Below are 16883 nucleotides of genomic sequence, written 5' to 3' on the forward strand. Positions count from 1 at the left end.
TAAACAGACCAAACAAATGAAGTGGATGAGATGCTTTCATAGTTCAGCACTCACTGCGGCCTTCAGACACAACTGAAACACAGAAACACAGACTAAAAGTGTATAGGGTTGGCAAGATGGCTCCATGGGTGAAGTCACTTGCTGATGAGTTCAATTCCTGGGACTCACATGGTGGAAAGACAGAACAATTGTTGTCCTCTAACTGCCACATGCAAGCACACACACACACTCTCTCTCTCTCTCTCTCTCTCTCTCTCTCTCTCTCTCTCTCTCTCTCTCTCTCTCTCAAGTAAAATAAGTGTTACTTAAAAAACCATTTACGCCATTTAAATACAATTCTTTCTTTTCAACTACCAGATCTACGAAGATTTAGAAGTTTTATAGGAGTCCATGTTGGTGAGAATTTGGCGAACTTCCACACCTGCAAGGAATGGGGAATGGGTGTGGCCTTTTCAAAGAGCAACCAGGCAGTCACTGTTGAGAGGGACTGAGAAGTTCACTGCTGTGCTCTTTACAAGAGCAGAAATCTGAGCAGCCGCTCTGCATGTCTGAATAACCCTCTAGTCGCGCATGTCACAGAGAGCTGGACAGCACTGCGAGGACCCACTTCGCTGGCTTATTATTAAGGAACGGTTCAAGACACCAGAAGGAAATAGCATCTGAATTTGCTAATTTTGGTAGCTGCTAGAAAATCTTATAATTTTGACATAGAGTTCACGGAGCTTGGAAAGAAAAATGGCAAAAACTGGAAACAAGTCATTCATATCATGTAGAAAGTTGCCATAACAGAACTTTTCTTACACTGTGTCTATTCTGTCTGCCATGTATGTGCTCAGCCTCCTACCAGCACCATGTCTTACAGCTCAACTGCATCATCCACACGTGAAGCCAGCGGCTGGCCTCTCTTCATTATGCTTTATTAATTAAACTCGTGTCTTACTCATTTAATTACATTAATTTTAAGGATGTCACCTTGAGCTCCCAAAGATTTTAAAATTATTTTAAACACTTAAGCCTTTGTATATGAGCATGTGGACTCAGTTGCTGATTACCTCAGCCCAAGACAAGTCTGTCTTAACAATTAGAAATGAATTCAATTAAATAATGATATTAGTTTGATATTGGGGCCTGACAACTTGGTGTTAATCAGACTCACTTCCTGTCTCATAAAAGACTGAAAACCATACAAGGATGGTTAAAATGTTTACAACCTGAGTGGTAGGGTTTTGAGTTATTTTTATCTTTTCTTGACTTTTTGTGGAAAGTTTCAGTGCTACCCATGGCATCCCCAAATGCCTCTTTCCTCTAGGCATTCAACAAATTAGTGTAAACATATATACTGATGATATACACATGAGAAAAATGCATCATAAAAATGAGTTCTCTAGTGAGGAGAGGGTTCAGTGATTGTCAAAGACCTTGTCGTACAAACGTGAGGACCTCAGTGCAAACCCCCAGAACTCATGCAAAAAGCCAGGCATGTGACAGCTGAGGAGGCAGAGACAGAGGAGTCCTAGAGACCACTGGCCAGCCAGCCTTGCCTACTCAACAACTTCCGGGCCAGGCCATTGAGATTATCCGATGTCAAATAATCAGGGATGGCATCTTAGATACAACACCAGAGATTAACCTCTGGCTTCCACACACAAGTGCACACATGTGCACATGCACCACCCCCATGAACACATTTGCACACATGCACACACACCACTCCTCTAGATTAAGGTTTGCTAAACTTGTTTTCATAGATATTATCCCTTTTTAATCTTTGTCAGCCATAAAGTAACTGTCCTAAATACTGGACTCAAACCTGCTGAAGTGGCCACAGACAATATGGAAACACACAGGGTTAGATTCCAGCAGTACCACGTAGACATAAAAGTTTGAGATCACGTGATTTTCACCATGAAATACTCATTTGGATCTGTTTCCCGACATCTAGAGATGAAAGCCATTCTGCAGGCCGTACATTCCACAGGCTTTGCATTTGCTATGGGCTGTGATTGGTTAGCACTAGTTTGGATACCTTTTGTACTTGAGACTATGAATATAAGGGAGGCATCTGATCTTCAGTTAAACCTATTACACACACACACACACACACACACACACACACACACACACACACACACACACGATGAACTTGGGCTCCATAAACAGTCTACTTTTACTGTGGAGTATAAACTCTAATATGTTCCATTTTATCACCCTTGATTTTGTTTGTAAATGCTGTTGAGATCTACTGAGTTGTTTTCCCAGTTTCCCAGTGTGTCATATCATCTCTGGTCTGAACAGGTGCTCACGGTCAACTAAGTCTGTGCTCTGGACACAAGTAGCTTCGCAATCATAGTCACTGACCATTTCATATTCATCAGTGATAGCTTCACTTGGAATTTGCCAGTAAATAACAGAGAGAGAGAGAGAGAGAGAGAGAGAGAGAGAGAGAGAGAGAGAGAGAGAGAGAGAGAGAGAGAGAAACAACAACAACCAAAACGCAGATACTATCACAGACCTGTCCAAGACAGCCCAACGTGATTGCCTGCCTCACGGGAACTTTCAGATGCTCCCTGCCTGTCTAGATTTGAAATGTGTCGGTTTTGTTTGAACTGAACAGAATTCACAGCAAACAAAGACTTTAAAGCCCCGACCTGAACCCCAGAGGGTGGTGGCATCTCCAAGAGCTTGGACCATTGCTTGCAGCCATGCTGCTCCGAGGCCGAGAAGTGTGACGGTGGCAAACCGGTCCCTCCTGATACCACTCACCTAAGTAATGAAACAGAGCAGACCATGCATGCCTTTTTCTAAAAGTTCACGGTGACCGGAGAACAAAGGGTTTCTGGTATCTTTCCTAGTAGAGCCACCTTGCGGTCCGGTGTCTGGCTGGCCTCTGGAGAAGACGCGGTACCTGAAAGCTGCCTGGTGGCTGCGCTGGTTTTCCTTCGTCACTCTGGGGTCCGGCCTCCCTACTCTTTGAGATTATTCCTTGAGAAACAGTCACTGTACATATTTGTGGGGCAAAGTGTGATATTTCAATACATGTGTATGGTGTCCTAGATCCGCATCCTAGCTAAATTTTCAAAGGCGTTCTGAAGGAGGCAGAGAGGAATCCATTCGAAATCCCATTAAGACTTCCTGCTACCCCCCTCGTGGTGGCACATGTGTGTAATCTCAGCAGCCGGTGGCCAGCATGGGATACAGGGTGAGATACTGTCTGGAGAAACATAAGGTCCACGCTTAGCCAGCGTCCTCCTCCACACCATTCTCGTTTCTCCAAAACTGTGGTGACACAGAGGTGTTTGCTCTTTTCTGCTCCAACTTCACTTCAGATTAGAAAACAGCTACTGGTTTTTTGCTTTAGTTTTAGTTAAAGGGAGGTGAAATTACCCAAACTTAAACATGCAATCAAATCAAAATGTATACAAATCTAATTACAGCTTAAAAAGAGAATCAGTTTTAGTTCCAGTTTTAACTGTGCAACAGCAGCACCACATCTATTACCGTATTAGAGAAGAAATCACCGCCCATCACTAATTTGGGAAGACACACATGCCTAGCTGTATTGCCAGGCAAACTCAACTCCATCCGCACTAACATTTACATTTACCAATGAAATGGCATGGCTTCCCTGTTTAAAGCCTAGGGGATAAAAAGCCTTACAAGTCCATTACTCAAACTTTTGGGTTTTACCACATATAGCATAGTGTCAGTCATCAAAGGCAGTAGTGTTATGTCCGGCCATTTCATAGAGGACACTGAAAAGCCCTCTCTCTTCATATCATGGCACCTTTCATCTACTCCATAAGCATAGCCACTATAATCTAGCAATAGGAGAAGGAGACAACTATTGTGTGTGCAGCGCCTGAGCCAGTTCCCGGGGAAAAATTCATTGAGAAAATAGGATCCTGCTCTCACGGGACACAGAAAATTGTCCTCCTCATGTTCAGTGAGGTGTGCACAGAATTCCATTGGTGGCAGTGAAGTTGTTGATTTCCCTGTCATGCTAGCCACTGCTCATCCCCACAGGCATCGTCATCCCCTGAGTAGCAGGGTTATGGACCACCAGCACAGTCCTCTTACTTCCAAAGTCCAGCTGTTTCTCCTTAGGTACAAAATGATATAAACTCTTGGCAACTAACAGGAAAGAACATTTTTATAAATTAATATGTGATAACTCATGCTAAACAAAACTAAATAAAATTCCAATCATAGATAACATAAATGGTGAGCTCTAGGAAACTGATTTCACCTCTCAAATGTTCTCTGTAACGTACCTTTTAAGTACTATGAATAGAATAACTATAAAATATAGGTGTACATGTGTAAACATACATATAGAGTTGGCATTATTTATTTATTTATTTATTTATTTATTTATGTAATTGTAATACATTTAAAAAACATATTGTAGGCATTTCCTACATGTAAGTTTATCTTATTTCATGGTAGCTGATTTTTTCTTGTGTGACTGTTCAGCTGTGGCCAGTGGTTTAAGTCTTGGTAACAGTGCTATAGCTAACAGCTTTTATACAGGTGTGTATGAAAGCAAAAGCATAGACTCACCTTTTGGAAGTGAAGCGTTGGTGTACGTGTGTTTGGGGGGTGCGCATGTGTGTGAGTGTATGTGGAGGACAACCTCGTGTCATTCCTCAGGAGCCAGCCCATCGACCTTGTCTTTTGCTCTCTCCCTGGGACCCGAAGTGAGAGGCTGCTTGGCCACAGCTCGGCAGCTCTGCCTATCTCTATTTCCACTGTGCTAGGATTACACTCACCACCGTGTCTGACTTTTTATGTGCATACTGGGGACTGAACTCAGGTCCTAGTGATTATGTGGCAAACACTTACTTCACTGACAAAGCCATCTCTTAAGTCCCTCTCTAACTTATAAATTAATTGAGCTTTATAGTTTACCTATTTTATTTTATACTTGTTATGTAACCCAGACGAGCCTCAATCTCATTGTTCTCCTGTCCCAGTCTTGGTGTGCTGTGATTAAAGGCAGATGTTGCAACATCTGACTGGTGTGTTTGTTTTTTAAAAAGTTATGTACATGCTATACCTTGTTACTCTGAACAAAATTAGATAAAGGAGTTTGCTTGGAGCTATGAAATACTATGTGGTACAAAATTTTAAATATTTGCTAATGCAATAATGGAAAATCAATCCTGGTTATTGTTTCAATCAAACATTAAAAGCTTGATATTGAGTTTGATCATCTATTACCTTATTTTTAAGCTCATTTTTATTAGATACATGAATAATTTAATCTGCCTTCAAAGTCACCATTTTAAGCCACAGCTTAGGTAGGCATGGTGGAACAGATCTGTGGTCACAGCACTTGAAAGATTAAGGCAGAAGTACTGGTGAATATTATTTTAAGGTGTGTTACTTTTGTTTATGTTGCATTTGTTTAATTCTGTGAAGCTGTGTTATTGTGCCTGTCTGTGTAAAACACCTGATGGTCTAATAAAGAGCTGAATGGTCAATGGCAAGACAAGAGAAAGGACGGGGGTGGGGGGGGGGACCTGGAAGCCAGAGAGAGAATAAATAGAATGAAAAATCTGGGAGAGGGGGAAGAAGAAGAAACAAGAGAGGAAGGGGGAGGACGTCAGGGGTCAGCCAGCCAGCCACCCAGCTACACAGCCAGACACAGCGTAAGAAGGAAAGAAAAGATATACAGGAATAGACAGAGATAAAAACTCTGAGACCAAAGATAGATGGGATCATTGAAGTTAAGAAAAGCTGGCTAGAAACAAGCCAAGCTAGGGCCAAGCATTTATATTAAGAATAAGCCTCTGTGTGTGATTTATTTGGCAGCTGGGTCATGGGACCCCTCAAAAGAGCAAAAACAACCAACATTTTGACACCCAACGTGGGGCTAGAGTAAAAGAAAATCCAACAATACAGAAAAATCTTAGTCCGAATGAGCTAAATTATCTAGTGAGCTCTAGGCCTGACTGGGATGAACAATAAGACTCTGTCTCAAAAACAAACAAACAAACACACAAACAAACAAAAAGACTTTTTTAAAAAAGGTGCAACTTGGTGGCTTTAGCATGTTCATAACTTTATACCACCATTACCATTATCTAATTACAGAAATTTACATCGCCCCAAAAAGAAATCTCATGTGCATTAGCAATCCCCATCCCCACCCTGTCTCCACACTCTAGTGCCCGACAGCCACAAATACAAACATTTTCAATAACTGGAATCAAATAACATGTGACTTTTATGAATGGCTTTTTCCGTTTAACATATTTTCATCCATATTGAAACATCTATAAATACTTCATTACTTTTGTAGCTGAGCAAGACCAAACCAGTCAACATTGTAGCACCTAGTAGGTAAGCCCCTCCCCCTAGCAGAAGAGCTATTGTGGCTGCTTGGAGAGTAAGTCAGTTTTAAGGGTATAGTCTCTAGTAGGTCCCCCAGGCTCCAGAGATGGGCCAACACCCAAGTGTACATTGACAGCCCAAATTGGACTCAGGTTATCAAAAAAAGAAGAAGACATAAAATTGGTAAGGGGTATTTTGGGGGTTAGGAGGACAATGGGAAAGGAGGGAGAATATAATCAAAATGCATTATATGCATGTGTGAAATTTTCAAAGATAAATTTAAAATATATTTTTTAGATGATCTGTTATTTAAAATAACCACATTTTATTTATCCATTCATCAAGTGATGGATATTTGGGTTCTTTTTACCTTTTGTCCACTGTTTTAAACATTCAAATATAGATTTTTGTATAAATATAGTTTTTTCAGTTCTTTCCTAAGTAGTTTTTCTGTTTGTTTGTAACAGAGTCTCTGGCCTCTAAGCCAAGTCCTTACATAGCTGAGGATGACCTTGAACTGCTGATCCTCTTGCTTCTACCTCCTGGATGCTGGACGTAGGATCCAGGGATATGGGCGCACTAGGCTAGCACTCTACTAACCGAACTACATTCCCTGCGTTCAATCCTCTTGAAGGATGAAATGGCTGGGTCATGTTGTAATTTCACGTTTGACATTTTGAGATGCTGCCAGCTGCTTTACACGGAGACCGCCCTATTTGCTTTGCCATTGACGATTTGGGATTGTCCTCCTACATGTCCTCATGATACTAGTGTTTCTTCATTGTCACACACGTGAAGTGGTACCCCACTGCAGAGTTTATTTGCATTTTCCAACAGCTTTTCATGTTGTTCTTGGCTGTTTTTTTTTTCCTTTGAAGAATACATATCAGAACGTTTTGTCCATTTGAACACTGTCTTTTGCTGGTGAATTGCAAACGTTCTCTGTATGATCTGGATACCAAGGCCTCAGCAGATGAGTGATTGGAAAATATTTTTTTTCCCCTCAATGAGTTGTCTCTTCACTTTCTTAGCAATATCCCTTGATGCATGAAAGCTTTGGCTTTCTGTTAGAGTGCCGTGCCCCTGACTTTTCTACGTGGCTGCTACGCTTTCAGTGTCAGATCTTTGCCTATCCCAAGTCACAAATACATTGTTTTCTTCTAAGAGTTTTATAGTTTGAACACTCACATTGAAATCTTTATTTTTATCTGTTTTTATACAGTATGAAGTCAGAGTCCAAATTCTTTCTTTTTCATGTCAGGATCTGATTGCCCCACCATCTGTTTGCCTTGTTAACTCTATACACTGTATGCATCTTTCCTGTTTCTTTCTATTTTACTATTTTAGGTGCTTGTATGAATTTGTAGCACTCCTCACCAAGTAAGAAAGGTGGTCATGTGGATTGTAAATATTTTTCTCACTGTGCTTGTTAGATTTTTTTGTTTTGTTTTGCTTTTATTTTTCTTATAAATCTCATACAAGCTAGAGTCATTGCAAGAGAGGACTTTGATTGAGGAATTGTTTTCATCACATTGGCTTGTGAGCCAATTTTCTTGATTGATCATCAAGATGGAGGCCAGTACCAGCCCTGGGGAGGTAGTAGGTGGTACTGGGTTATGTAGGAGGGGGTCACTAAGCAAGTCAGAGTGTGGTGGTTTGAGTTAGAGTGGGCCCCATGGGCTCATATGTTTGAATTCTTGGTCCCCAGTTGGTGAAACTGTTCAGGAAGGATTAGAAGGTGTGGTCTTGTTGGAGGAGGTATATCTTTAGGAATGAGTTTTGAGGTTTCAAAAGCCTATGCAGTCTCTCTCTCTCTCTCTCTCTCTCTCTCTCTCTCTCTCTCTCTCTCTCTCTCTCTCTCTCGCTCTCTCCTCCCTGTGGTTATGGGTCATATGCAAGCCCTCAGCTACTGTTCCAGAACCATACCTGCCTGCCTACAACCATGCTCCCTGACATAACGGTCATGGATTCACTCTCTGAAACTGTAAACAAGCCCCCAAATTAAATTGTTTCTTTTATTTTTTAAATTTTTATTAAATTAAATTAATTTTATTAAATCAAATTAAAATAATAATATATTTTAAATTTGCCTTGGTCATGGTGTTTTACCACAGCAATGAAAAGGTAACTGAGACACAGGGAAAACAAGCCATTAAGCAATGTTCCTCCATGGCCTCCCCAAATTGCTTTTGGTCATGGTGTTTATTTCAGCAATAGAAAACAAACTAGAACACTCACTTAATGATTAAATTTGTTTGTGGTCAAGTTGATTTCTTGACATTTCTTTCTTTCTTTCTTTTTTTGAATTTTAAATACCACTTTTATTTTATTTTATTTTCTATTTTTCTTTATTAAGAAATTTTCTACTCACTCTACATACCCCCCACAGATCCCACCTCCCTCCCTCTACCCCCAGCCCTCTCTCCCAAGCCACCCCACATCCCCACATCCCCCAAATCAAGGTCTCCCATGGGGAGTCAGCAGAGCCAAGGCAGATCCAAGCCCCTTCCCACTGCACCACAGGCACCGGATTCCCAAAATTCTTGGCATTTCTTGTTCAGTTATTTACCAGTGTTTTTATCTTAAGCCAGAAGATTCCAGTATTTCTTATGGCTTCCACATCAGGCTTATCTTTCTGGAGATTCTTCTGAAGTGTGACAATGTACAGAAGTGACAGAGAGCACGCCATCATTAGACATCTCCAGATACTAACAGAGGCCACTGGAGACTGCTCAGAGACAGCAAAGTGGCAGGGAGGGCAAAGCATTGTGTCTGGGGGAAGAACCTGGCAAGCATTCAAGGGGAAAGAAGGAAAGGCAAAGGAAATCCAGAAGTGATAGCTGGACGTGGAGTTGGGAGAGAGCAAAGAAAAGGGAGCATTGGAGAGCAGGGCAGGTTCTGAGAGAGCCATGAGCTCCAAGGGATGGAGGGAAGTCAGGCTGCACAAGGTCCAGGAAGAAAACGGGGTCAGCTGGACTTAGAAGTGGGCAGTATGAAGACAGGAAACTGATGGCCAGAGGGCCCAACAACGGTTTATTTTTCTTTCCAAAAAGAGAAAAAAAAATGAATTGTTTTAAAACAACTTAAGATTAAGAACTGAGAGTGATATTTCTAATAAAAGTAAGGATTAATTAACTTTCTCATGCTACTGGGATTTTAGACTTTTAAATATTCTGTAAAAAGCCATGCATTTAGATTAGTACATGTATGCAAAGGGCTTACAGCAGTATTTGGGTTTGTTTTGGTCTCTGGGGATGTAGACACTGAGATAAAACTAGGAAGGCAAAAGATCACTGGGGAGTATACTCATTAAAAAATTAAAAGAAGGCTAGGAAGATGACCTGGTGATTGTCTTGTTAGGGTTTCTATTGCTGTGAAGAGAACCCTGACCGCGACACGTAGAGGAAAACTCTTTGGGGGCTGGCTTAGGTTTAGTTTATTATCATCATGGCTAGAAGCATGGTGGCATTCAGGCAGACATGGTGCTGGAAAAGGATCTGAGAGTTCTACATCTTGAGCCACAGGAAGCAGAAGGAGACTGTGTGCCACACTGGCCACAGCTTGAGCATATTAGACCTCAAAGCCCACCTCCACAGTGACACACTTCCTTCAACAAGGTCACGCCTCCTAACAGTGCTACTCCCTATGGGGCAAGTATTCAAACACATGAGTCTATGGGGGCCATTCAAACCACCACAGTGGTAGAGCACCTGCCTAGCATGTATGAGTTTCTGGCTTAGATTGCCAGCATACTAGTGGAGGATGAGGAGAAGGAGGAAGAAAGATTCGGAAGGGGCAATCTTTTCAGAGTAGGATAGAGATCTGACAGAGTTTGGTCCGCCCACTGGGAACCTTTAAGACGGTTCATCCTAATCACTGTGTTAGATGGTGACAAGCAATAGGCTCTAGAGAGCACAGGTGGAAGGTAGAAGCAGTTGCAGTTTGGAGGTGAGGAGATGAGAATGGTCAACATGGAGTGAGGGAGGAGAGAACAGTTGATGAGAACAAAGGGGGACGAGAAATAGGAGGCATGTGCTATTGATCTCTCTAAGATTTCTTTCTTTTTGTTTTAAGATTTATTTATTTATTATGTATACAGAGTTCCTCCTGCACATACGCCTGCGTGCAAGAGAGGGCACCAGATCTCATTACAGATGGTTGTGAGCCAACGTGTGGTTGCTGGGAACTGAACTCAGGATCTCTGGAAGAGCAGCCAGTGCTTTTAACCTCTGAGTCACCTCACCAGCCCCAATCACTGGAAGATTTCTGAAAGGCAAGACTTTGATCAGGACAGTGACATTCACTAACTAGTATCCCACAAAGATCATAAACGACAGAGCCAACAAACCCATGTTAAAAAAAAAATCTTTCCACAACAGCATGCTCTTGTAACCCCAGCCCTGTGGGGGATGGAGATAAGACTGCTGTGGTTTGCTGGCCAGCCAACCTAGGCAAAAAATAGTGGGCTCTGGGTTCGGTGAGAGACGCTGCTTCAAGGGAGTGAGGCAAATAATGACAGAGCAAATCAGCTCACATCCTTTGGCTGGTGCACTCCTGCACTCGTAAGCATACGTATCCCCACACACATGAACACTAAACACATGCGCGCGCACATGCATGCACGTGTACAGCACAGTACTTCAGTTCAGATGTCAGCTAGTCATCTGGAAGTCTGCCCTAAAATAGCATCATTATGGGAGTAGTTAACAGGCATCAGCCATTGACAGGCGCCTCTGTTCCTTGCAAAGTGTACTTCTCCACAGGACAGGATTGACAGGTTGATAGCTCTTTCTCGATTCCTACTCTGGGGAAGAGTAGGCAGAGATGAAAGGGAGGGGAGCCTGATGACATGTTGTCTTAGTTAGGGTTTCTGTTGCTGTGAAGAGATACCATGACCACAGCAGCTCTTATAAAGGAAAACATTTGATTGGGTGGCTTACAGTTCAGAGGTTTAGTCCATTATCATCATGGTGGGACATGGTGGCATGCAGGCAGACATGGTGCTGGAAAAGGGACTGAGAGTTCTACATCTTTATCTGAAGGCAACAAGAAGTAAACTGAGATACTGAGCATGGCTTTAGCATATATGAGCCCTCAAAACCCACTCCCATAGTGACACCCTTCCTCCAACAAGGCCATACCTACTCACAAAGCTACACCTTCTAATAGTGCCACTCCCTATGAGCTTATGGGAGCCAAATACATTCAAACTACCACACATGTCAACTGGCTTCTCCCAGAGCAAACTCATCTCTGGCCAAAACAAGTGAGATCAGCTATGTTTTTGAGGATCACACCCCAGAAGTAATACGGTATCATATCTCTTGATTCTATTAATACCTAGATAGCCACATTCAGTGTGTGAAAGGCCAAACAAAAGCAGAAATGGCTGAAGGAATTGGGGTCATTGGTGGCATTTGTGGAGGCTCGCTATGACAGTATATCCTGACCTTCACCGATTGTGTACCCCACACATGGAGAACCCCTCTTCCTAAACCTCCTGGAAAACTCAGACCTTTATATCAATGATTTCAATCTAAAACTTGGTTGCTTCAACTATCTAGCCATAAATTAATGGAGTATCATTTACTCAGAAAGGAAGGAAGACTAGGATAAGACATGTTTGCCAGGGAAGACTAGTGATGGTGTTAGGGATGTTAAATTTGATGTGTCAGGTCAACGCGCTCTCAACACTCACCTTCTTTTTACAATAGATGGTGATTAACACAGAGACCTACAGATGGTCAAGGTCTAGGAAGTTGGCCATACTCCAGTGGAAGAACATAGATCTAAGAGTATTTGGGGCGGCACAAATTGGTCTTGAAAGATTTTTTTTTTTCTTAAAGGACACAAAGTTGGGTTGATAGAGAAGGGGTGGATCTGGGAAGAGTTGAGGGGGTCAATATGATCAAAATACTTTGTATGAAACTAGAAACTTACAAAGAACTAAAAAAAATTGACATGTCTGTTTAGTGCAATAGACATTTCAAGCGTATAATCAAATGCCAGACCCTCACGTTCAGAGAAAAACATCTGGACTAGATGTATACATTTGGGAACTTTCTAAATATCAGTGGCATTTTATAATTCATATTGAGGGCTGGAGAGATGGCTTGGTGGTTAAGAGTAATCTCTCTTCCAGAGGACCCATCTTAGTTATGGTTACTATTGCTGTAATGAAACATAATAATCAAGGCAACTTGGGGAGGAAAGGGGTTTTTTGGCTCTGGCTTACACTTCCACATCACTGTTCATCACAGAGAGAAGTCAGGACAGGAACTCAAACAGGGCAGGAAACTGAAGGCAGGAGCTGATGCAAAGGCCATAGAGGGATACTGTTTACTGGCTTTTTCCTCCTGGCTTACTCAACCTGTTTTTGTTGTTGTTGTTGTTGTTGTTGTTGTTTATGTTTTTGTTGTTGTTTGGTTTTTCAAGACAGAGTTTCTCTGTGTAACAGTCCTGGCTGTCCTGGAACTCACTTTGTAGACCAAGCTGGCCTCTAACTCACAAAGATCTGCCTGCCTTTGCCTCCCAAGTGCTGGGATTAAAGGTATATGCCACTACCACCTGGCTCAGCCTGGTTTCTTATAGAACCCAGGACCTGACACTATCCGCAATGGGCTGGGTCCTCCCCCATCAATCATCAATTAAGAAAATCCCCTATAGGCTTGCCTACAGCCCAATCTTCTGGCTTCCTCTCTGATGACTCTAGATTGTGTCAAGCTGACATAAAACTGGCCAGCACTGGACCCATGTTCTATTCCTAGCACACACAAAGGGCAGCTTCCAGCAACCTATAACCTCAGTTTCATGTGATCTAATAATGTTCTTCTGACCTCCGAGGGGACCTGCACACAGGTGATATTCACACACACACACACACACACACACACACACACGCACAAATAAATAATCTTCAAAAATTCTTATTGGGATAAACTTAATGCACAAAAGTGGGGCAAAAAAGCAGCTCTTCCTTTCATGTCAAGGGGCTGGGGAAGTACCAGAGAAGAGCCCCGTGTATTCTGAAAAGGACTAAGGACAGCGCCCTGATGCCCACCTGCGAACAGTCCCCTTACGTTACACTTCCCATGGCTCCTCGTGTCCCCTGTCATTTCCCTAGTCTTACTCCTAACCGACCAGCACTCAGGAGTCAGCACCATGAAATTTCCTCCTCCCTTCGTTAGTGTCAAGTATGGCGCTCTCTCTCTCCCTCTCTCTCTCTCTCTCTCTCTCTCTCTCTCTCTCTCTCTCTCTCACTCTCTCTCTCCCTCTCTCTCCTTCCTGCCCCTCCTGCTGTCCGTTTGTCCATCTTCCCTCCACTTGTCATTTGTACCAGGCATTCCTGTGTTCTCTTCACACTTCACAGTGGAGCATGGTCGGCCAGCCCACCATGACACATAGTCACTCTTGCCACGGTGGTTGCCACTGTTACAGTGGGCTCTACCGTCAAGAACTTTCCTCTACATAGAACCCTTTGAGGAAGCATGACCTTCAATGTCCCTTAGGAACTAATTACAAGTATCTTCTGCCATTGGGGGAAATCCCGGCACCACAGAGCTCAACACTAAGATGACAGGCAGAGCAAGCAAGGGCCAGGCATTAAAGCTACCAGGCTTCCTATCCAGAGTCAAGTGTGAATCCACAACTCAGGGCTGGCCTGTGTGCCTACATCACCAATTTGCTTTTTCTGTGTTTCTGGAAGGAGCCAGCTCAGGCAAGGGGCTCTGCCTGTCTCTGTTACCCTGACTGATGCTCTGCTTTCCTTCCTCCTCTAGTATCTTATTGGAGGCAGGATGGCACAAACGAGACACAAGGGCATCTGAGCTGCTGGGAGGCTGCATGCGTCCACATCCAGTGCTGATGATTTGGGCACCCACTCAGCTGTCTGTGCTGAGTGCCTCTCGGGGGTGCTCTTTTAGCAGTTTGGGGAGACAGATCTTCACTTTATAGGATTGTCCCAAATATTGTATAGATACTGTGTTCTTGTCCTGTTTGCACCAAAATCCCAGTAACACCAGTCATTGTGAGAAGTGTACAGGGCTCTGTACTTGCATAGTTCTGCTCTATGTGGAGTAGAAGTCAACACTTCTCTCACGGTTATCAGTCCCCTCTCTTCTGCATCCTCTTTGTCTTTGATAATAGAGAGCTCGTGTGGTAGGCAGAATTCTGAAGACGCTTCACAAGATTGCTACACCCTGGTAACTCACACCTGGGAAAGGATCCTACAGATATAATTAAGGTGACTTGTCATCTGAACCTAATCTGGGAGATGATCATCCAGGTGAGCCAGAATAATCGTATGAGCCATGACACACACGCAAACACCTGAGCTAGGGATGATCAAACATGGCCTTGAACATCCTTAGCAAGCACTGTAATTGAGCTACAGCCCGTTCCTTTCATATAAACCTTTACAGGAAGCTGCGGATAGCAGAAGTGTGAGGAACAAGGCAGAAAGGGAAGCTGGGCATGAGAAGTACTAAGCCTGAGAAGTACTTACATGAGATCTAAGCATGAGAAGTACTCAGCCTGCCATGGATGAAGAAGGCGTACAAAGGAAATGTGAGAAGGGATGCAGTAGCCTCTGGGAATGAAAGACACAGCTGTCGAGGGAGCAAGGACCTGAACGTGGCATGCTGGATGAGCTTGGATGCTCAGATGTCCCTCGGAGGTCCCACCATGTAACACGGGCTAGCCAGCACTCCAGTTTCGGCCTCATGAGAAGCAGAGCAGAGATCCGGTGGAACTCAGTCTGTCTGTCTGGACTTCTGACCTCCCAAGCTGGACAATAATAAATGGCTGCTGTTTTAAGAAGTTAAATTCATGACGATTTGTTATCACAGCCACAGAAAGCTAGTATCTCCTCCCAAGCAGTTCGTTCTCTCTTTCAGTAGTACTTGTAAGAAATTTTTTTCTCCTTATACTAAGATCTATCACTTTGTTCCTTGTACTAGCAGACCAGACTCCATTGCTTGTAGCTAGGAAGACAGTCTACACTATCTGCTGAAGCCTGCCTTCCTTTGGAGCCAAGGCCCCTGCACATCCTTTGTCTTTGTTGCTTTGGGCCAAATGTGCCACATCTTGCTGAAATACCTAGATTTATAGTCTACCTAAGTGGGCATTTGCTTTAACAACAAAATAAGTTTTGAAAAGCCATTCAGATCTGGGCCTTTTTGCTCTTCCCTTTTAAGGAAGAAAAATTTCCACCTTTATCACCAAAGGGAAAGGTTTTCTGGACCATCGATTATTAGTAGAAAAGCATTCTTTTAAATGACCTGGAATTGAGGAAGTAGAATTTGTTAGGAAGGTTTCAGAAGTATGGATCTCTGTGAACATCATAGGTTGAGATAATTAGGATTAAAATTTAACACGTAGGTAGTTAGCAGAAATTACGCTGAGAAGTAGGCTCAGCAAAACCCAGCATCATCCAGGAATTAGGATGGTGACTTTTATCTGTCTGTCTGGGCTTTTGATTAGAATAAAGTCTTCCATTATTCTTGGAACACGGGCTCTGACAAGACACCAGGGAGCAGGGGGATGGAATATTACTACCCCGATCCTCAACTCAGAAAGTCCGAGATCTGCTGAACTCCTGATTAACTGCGACAAAATGGAAAAAGAGGAACCTAAGATCAAAGGAAAATGGGTACCAGAAACAGCACCTGAACAGCCATTACAAACACAAACTACTCCATGAAAATGTCGTTCTAAAGGACACACGGACATAAGGGAGCAGGGCTGTTGGGAAATTATCGGGAAAAACTAAATTGGATAGTGAATGCTTATCCTCTTTATATTGCAATCAAATGGTCCCAATTTCTTATATACACAGGTGTTTTCTTTTAATTAAACGTTACACACTTTTGGAAGAATAGTTGTCTCATGATTTCTTTGAATAAGATAAATAATAATTACTTTAAAAAATACTGACTGGAAATGCCTGCTGACTAGCTGAGTAATGAGTGAGGATGTTGTTCTAATCGCAATTCAGATCCCTTGGGAGAAAGCTAAATTGAGTCAGAAGAAACCATATGTCCCTGATTTCCTTATCCTTCCTTCTTACATGACCTGCCGCTCTGGGGTGACTTCTGCATTAGAAGCAGGTGTTGGCTAAGAGTGAAGAATTGGGGCTGAGAGGTAGCTCAGCAGGTAAAGTGTTTGTGTGGCAAGCATGGGAGCATGCATTTAATCACCAGCACCCATACGAAAAGCCGGGCATGTGGCATACGCTTGTTACCCTAGTGCAAAGGAGGCAGAGGCAGGCAGATATGTCAAGTTCACTGGCTAGCCAGCATAGCCAGCAAACCCCAGGTCCCAGGAAGAGTTCCTGTTTCAAAAAACAAGGCAGATGGACAGCTTCTGAGAAATGACATCTGAGGTTGACTTCTGGCGTGTGCACTCACATTCATGTACACACACGAGAATGCATTCTATACACCACTGCTCCACCCACGAAATCAGAATCTGGGAGGAAAAATACTTGTGCTTTTAAATACAGGTCTGTGAGCTTAAATGTAGATTTTTTTTTTTTTTTTTTTTTGGTT

General features: G+C 42.8%; 1 non-coding gene across 1 annotated transcript; it reads right to left on the bottom strand.

Annotated features, from left to right (window-relative positions):
* Positions 1-3721: 3721 nt before the first annotated feature.
* Positions 3722-3846, bottom strand: LOC121829231 (small nucleolar RNA SNORA29). The gene has a single exon (XR_006072014.1). It is a non-coding gene; the product is annotated as a small nucleolar RNA SNORA29 (small nucleolar RNA).
* Positions 3847-16883: the final 13037 nt, after the last annotated feature.

This window comes from Peromyscus maniculatus, chromosome 4 (assembly GCF_049852395.1).
Source record: "Peromyscus maniculatus bairdii isolate BWxNUB_F1_BW_parent chromosome 4, HU_Pman_BW_mat_3.1, whole genome shotgun sequence".
Classification (NCBI taxonomy): Eukaryota; Metazoa; Chordata; class Mammalia; order Rodentia; family Cricetidae; genus Peromyscus; species Peromyscus maniculatus.